Raw genomic sequence first — 6,627 nt, forward strand, 5'->3', positions numbered from 1 at the left:
CCTGAGGGGGGCTAGCAGGGCCAAGGCTAGTGATCAATACTAGTTCTGGCCCTAAAGCTTGCATGGTTTCAAAAATCGTGTTACAGGGACCAGCGCATGCCGGTCCATAGCTTGCGCGTGCCACTCTGTGGCTGCATGCGCAGATCTTCCGTGGGGACTGGGAATCCTATTATTTTGTGCTAATATTTGTATATAGACCACTACAAGCATGTTAAAAACCAGTCTACCACTTTCCATGTTAAAACTGCTAGTTGTTTTTCAATACTCATTTCTATATCAGTAGAATACCCCTAGGGTCTTTCTGGACATGTCCCAGAACCCAGGACATGCAAAACCAAGCACTGGTAAGATGGCTCAACCTTGCGCACGACAATTGTTGTCCCGCGTGCACTGGCTCATCTCTAACTAGTGGGTAGCCTTTGCATGGGTAACTTGGCTTGGCTTATGCCATTGTTTTATCCCCACACCGTTTATGGGGTGTGCTATTCTTTTAGTTGCTTCGAAGCCCATTCAATCGTCTATAACTGTATATTATTCTGCAATTTGAACTGCGTGGTTTGTCCTGGGTGTGCACTAGTCCTTCCAGAGCCCAGAAGGATGAAAGTAAGAGATGTGGGTTTAAACCTATTGGGTTTGGATATCGCCCGCGTAAGTCTGACCTGCATACAGTGACTTGATCAGTGTAAGTTGGTTTCTTCCTGTGCACGTCACCCCAAAACAGTGGCCCTCCAATCTATTTAAACTTCCATAGGAGTCTGCTTTTATCCTATTCTAACTGTTTCAATAAAGCGAGCATGCCATTTATCACATCCTGCAAACATGTTACAGTTTTTTTAATCCCCTTAAACTGTCTCCCTGCCCTAACTGGCTAAAAAATGATTAATGAAATAGAATCGCAAACATTTTACAAATGCCCGAGTCGAGATCGATCTCCAGATTGGGCTAGAAGGGTGCCTTAAAACCTTCCCCTCTCGGAACCTGGCTCCCGAACCTAAGATATTCTGGTAACGACGGACCAAAAATAAGCTTGTAGACACCCCAAATTGAGACTCCCCGAACTACCTTCGATCTCCTATGATGATACAAGACAGAACCATGAATTCGAGAGCTTGACTAGTGACTTTTGGGCTTCCCGTAACCTAAACCCATCAACTGTCTAGTACAAGGCACCATGTGCCTAGCGCAAAATATCCCTTGTCTAGCGCCAAAGAGTGCAGCACACTCCGTAGTGCTGGGAATCAAATTCTGTTACAGACAGCTCTGACTACTTCGGGAATGTCATCATGACTCTATAAAGCATCTAGCCAACTCTAAGCCTGCAAAGATGCTCCTCCTCTGTTTTTCTCTATAAATAGAGGTGCTTAGAGCCATTTCAACGCATCTGCTAAGATTCCCAGATACTTTGACACCTCTTGAAACTCCATCATACATACTCCCCTCCACTCTGTAATACTTTCTCTCTCTAAGAGTATATATGTTTTCTGGTTTTTCTTCAAAGAAAACTTAGAAATGTCTTATATTTGAAGAAGAGAACTTCCCCCCCTCCCCCCCATTTCTCCTCTACAAGCTTACATTCCCGAAACATTCCACTCCAATAACTGTTCCATCCGAAATACTCTCCAATCCATCTGGAAAACCATTTCTCAAGTCCTGATCAAGCTCTCGAAGGTAGTATATTACCTACATTTCTGGTTTCTGCTCATCTGAGGAAACCAGGAACCCAAAATTGAGCCATTAGCCTGCTAACATAATTGTGGGTTTCTGTTATGAAAAGAATGTGATCTCGTGTGTCTTGCACTGGGCATTCACTACCCAGCGCAAAACACTTGCTCCTGGACTCGTTGATTATGTCAATATCAGTGGAGCCTAGGGGTTTTTATGTTTACTTCTAACGTTTATCAGTTATTTTCAATACTCCCTAGTACTATCTTTTTATTATGGAAATCCCAAAAGCCATTGTTGATGCATTGTACCAATTAATCCACTATTTGGGTAAAAACATAAAACATTTTCAAAAACTGATTTGGAAGGCTTCTTTGCGCTGGGCACCGATCTTCCAGTGCAAAGGAACTGTCCCAGAGGAAGCTTTGCGCCAGGCACCAACTGTCCATAACAAAGGAGTGACCCCCATCTTCTGAAAAATCTTCATCAGTTTGCATTCATTTCATCCGTAATATGCCAGTTTTTGTTTCACTCCTATATATACTATACACTTCAGCACATGCCTACACCAATGCACATGCCTACACCATATGTTCAAATTGCTATGTATTTTAAAGGTTAAGACATAAGCATGTTTTCTGAAATCCCACAAATATTTAGTAGAGACTGATCCTTGCATCGGGTGAGAAGGGTGCCAAACAAAAGCCTTCCCTTTTCGTAACTTGGCTTCCGAATCCACAATCTCTGGTTTATCTGCAAACTCAAATATCATTTTCAAGTTCCAAGTTTCTCGGGTGACAAACCATTTTACAAAAACCCGGGTGGTGACTCTTCTAAATTTCCAAACAACAATAAATGGGCGGCACCCGGGGAGCCTCCTTCGAAACGGGTAGGTCTCTCGATCTCTGGCAGCCCACAGTGGTGACCTGCTGGGGAGTTGAGAGCTTGACTTGAAAAATATTCGTGGGATTTCGAGAAAAAGGTTCTTTTTTTAACTTTTGCTTTACACTTGGACAGTTCACTAGCCTCGCTGGCATATTTTGGCAATCCTGTTAAACGTTAGGGAATCCCAAAATACATAGCAATCTACGACGAAGAAGGGTCACACTGCCACTGACCACTGCTCGGCATACGTTCAGCAGTGAGAGGCATACCTGTGACTTGAGTCCGAGGAACCCCTCTCAAACCAAAACCCAGCCTTTTGCACTTGTAGATAACCATAGAACCTTCCTCGCAAGGGCAGGGACCTAATGGTTTAGGACTGTAGACACCTCCCAGAGTGGGGCATCACCATACAAATTGATCATCGTTTGTTTGTTTGCTTTCTACTTCATAAACCAAGATCGTGGATATTCCCATGGCTAGGAACATCGCCACATGATAGCGGTTATCATCAAAATAGAGTCGCCACCTAGTTTATAAAAACTAGGAAAAACAAATAGAGATTCCGGGTACGGGAACCAAAAGTACAATAAGGTTGTTCGACATTTGATTAACTCATGCTTTATTTAATTCTAAACACATAAACTGGTTATTAGCCTACGGTGAGCCAAAATGATAATTAAAACATGCATCAGAAATAAGCCAGAGATATAAACTGTCCCAGGAAAATAGATCCTTCGGCCGGTGAATAGAAGTCACGGCCGAAGGATCCCACTGGATCGATGTATCGGCCGAAGGATTGATTCCCCAGCCGATATTCTTCCTCACACTAGACTAAATGAATAGCAGAAAATCAAAACACTACAATTATAGTACAAAAACGTAAAAGAGATCAAACCATAGGCCCCTGGGCCTTACCACCTTGATCCCTCAGTTGCTTCATTTGCTTCGGATTGAGTGGGATTGACTGATTTTGCTCCTCGAAACCCTAGGTTTAGGGTTTAAACTCCGGGGTTTTATCGTCGGATTAACGACTACCTTCGGAAGGTTATGGCTTTTGTAGTGGGGAGTTGAGAGAGTATAATGGCAGAATTTCGTGGCTAGAGAGGGTGTATTCTATGTATATTTTCGCAACCCAAAAGGCCCTTTTATATAGGCAATTGATGACTCACTTTGGCCAATCAAATGGCGTGAATCAAAAAGGAATTCTAGGGTTCAAAGACCTCTAAACATAATCTGCTGCGTGGCCCGAACGCATTAGAAAAAGGCTGCTAGGGTTTTGTGATCGAATCAAACGATTGATAGAACGTTCTAGAATCTGGAAAATAGTCGATCTCGCGGCTGAGCAATAGATCTGGTGGCCAAGGAATGGATCTGGTGGCCGGCTAATCAATCTCTCAAGGAGATTTTCAAGCAATAGGTTTCACGGGTGAAGAAATAATGTTGAGGCCGTGAGATCAATGTTACGGCTGATAGAAAGATTCTCATAGGATTCTGTATTTCTGTCTAAAAGGCTATTTGGCTCTTGATTGGGTCCTTTAAATGGCTAAAAGTACTCACCATAAGTCCGAAGGTTCACGAGAAGTCAATCAGCAATCACTGTATCCATATCATCATCGGGATGGTCCTAAGGTGGGACTTGAAATAATCGTTAGGCCAAATTGGGGTGTCTACAGATGCCCCTCTTTGACTGAACTTAGACGGATTGTGAGACATGTTTAAGTAAGAGTCAAAGCTATAAAAGCAACTCAATTTGGTCCAACCACTATTCCAAGGGTTTTTCAAAAAGGTTTTAGTTGCGGTCGGGCCGGGAGGCTGCCTACGTATTCCACAGGGAAAATTCAGACCAACCGTAGTTCGGAGGCAATAAAAATAAATAAAAAGTTTGGTGGGTTAGAAACAGAAGACGTACCTTCGGGCTAAGAAAGCCATAATGTGATGTACCTAGGCAATGCCAGGATTTTTGGCGGAGAATAGTTGTAGGAGTGCGGAGTTGCCGGGGAAATTTTTGTAGAGAGCGTCCTTAGTATTTTGGGGTAGATCAATACACAGTGGGTGAGTCATTTTCTTTTCTTGATCATCCTTCCTTTGACTGAGGGGAGCTCGGTAAAGTAGCTTATCCTTGCGAATGAGCTTGATGAAATTGATGTAATTGGGTGGAATCCAAACCATCTGCTGGGGATGAATCGGACGCCAGTTTTGAGAAATGGGGTGGAACCCAAGCCATCTTCTGGAGACGAGTTAGATGCGGGTTTTGAGATATGGGGGCATGAGGCGAGTAACTGGAGCACGGAGTGTTGAGATGAGGGAACTGAGGTGCGGAGCCGGTTGCAGTCATCAGGCGAGAGCCTAAGGAAATAGAGCTTAGAGTTTGATGTAATAGAACCGAGGCGCGAAGCCGGTTGCATTCTGAAGGTCTATGCACAGAGCTTGACAGAATTGAGGCGTAGAGCCAATTGCATTCATAAGGCGAGAGCCTGAAGAGTCAGAGCTTAGAGTTTGTAGAGATAGAACCAAGGCATAGAGCAGGTTGCATTCTGAAGGTCTGTGCACAGAGCTTTCCCATCATAAATTTTTGGCGTAGAGCCAAAGGATCGAGGCGATGGACCAATCAATAAAATCGAGGCATAGAGCCGGTTGACTGCAGGATTGACCTGTTTCATGAGTGAGAGAGATAGATGCAAAATATGTATATGTGATGATGATGATTGTTAGATGTGAGTAGATATGTTAATGATGATGGTTATGCATACTCGATGTGATTGATGCAATATGTGCACGGGCCCATGCGTGTGTATTTGATTTTTAAGCGTAGAGCTTCTTTCAAATTCTGGACTTGAGCATTCAGAGCGTAGAGCTCGAGCATTCGGAGGGTAGAATCCGAGCATTCAAAGTACAGGCTTTGAACATCCAGTATGCAGTGGTTGGGCATTCAAGCGTAGCGCTTGAGCATTCAAGTGTAGAACTTGAGCATCCAGTACACAGTGGTTGGGCATTCGAAGAGCTTCGAGCATTCAAAATGTTGGATTTTGAGCATTCAAGCTGTAGGGAGGTATTCCCGAACAGGTACAAAACGAGCCCGAGCACGGTCAAAGAAAAGGTCAACGCATTATGGACCAGTGATATGAGAAGTCAATGGTCCAGAAAGGTTGTACGATTCTCGGTGCAGTAACACAAGGCTTTATTGGACCGAATACAAGGAAAATTACAAGAGATGCCATTGTTCAAGAAACTTGTTTGGCAAGAGAAAGCCGAACAGGAGGAGAGCTCCTTAGAAAGGATATGGTCCAAATTGTTTCCTTAGGACCAGTTACGCGTGAAACAACTGGTCCAGACCGTCTGTTCGGCCATGAGATTGCCGAACAAAGAGAGAAGTCCTATTGGAGGGAACATTCTAGAAGGGTCCAGAATCACTGGTATTCCATTAAAGGATAAGATCCCGAGAATATAGGATCTGAGAAAGATACTCAACGAGTATGGGATGTTCGGCTTGTTATGGAAAAGAGTCCTACAAGGATTAAGGTAATGAACTGATAAAGGAAACGAGAATCCTTGATATCCTGGGATTCCTATACGAGTTAGGAATCCTAGGGCAACACGGATGCTTGGCCAGCAAGCATACGCAAATCTATAAATAAGAGGTAAACCTAAAGGTAAAAGGTACGCAATACGCTGCATTCTATTTGCTTTCCTACTGATAATTAGGGTTTGATTGCTAGTACGAAATACTAACAAAGGCATCGGAGGGCCTTTGCCACGAGAGGCAAAGGTGCACTCACTCCTTGTCTGTTTTGCAGGACAAGGGTTTCATTGACAAATTAGGGTTACATTCAAGAGGCACGTGAAGCCGCTGCATTCCAGTGCTGTTCAGAGCACTACTTGAATTCGTCCACCTACACAAGCGTAGAGCTTGAGAATAGATAATATCTTGGTGATGGAGGTGGCATAGAGCTTGTTGAGAATTGTTACGGCGTAGAGCCAGTTGAGATAGTGGGCTTGGAGCCGCTAAGTGGTGGACGTAGAGCCGCTGAGTAGTGGGCTTGGAGCTGCTGAGATAATGGGCTTGGAGCCGCTGAAATAGTT

The sequence above is a fragment of the Rhododendron vialii genome, chromosome 9a (genome assembly GCF_030253575.1).
Source record: "Rhododendron vialii isolate Sample 1 chromosome 9a, ASM3025357v1".
NCBI lineage: Eukaryota > Viridiplantae > Streptophyta > Magnoliopsida > Ericales > Ericaceae > Rhododendron > Rhododendron vialii.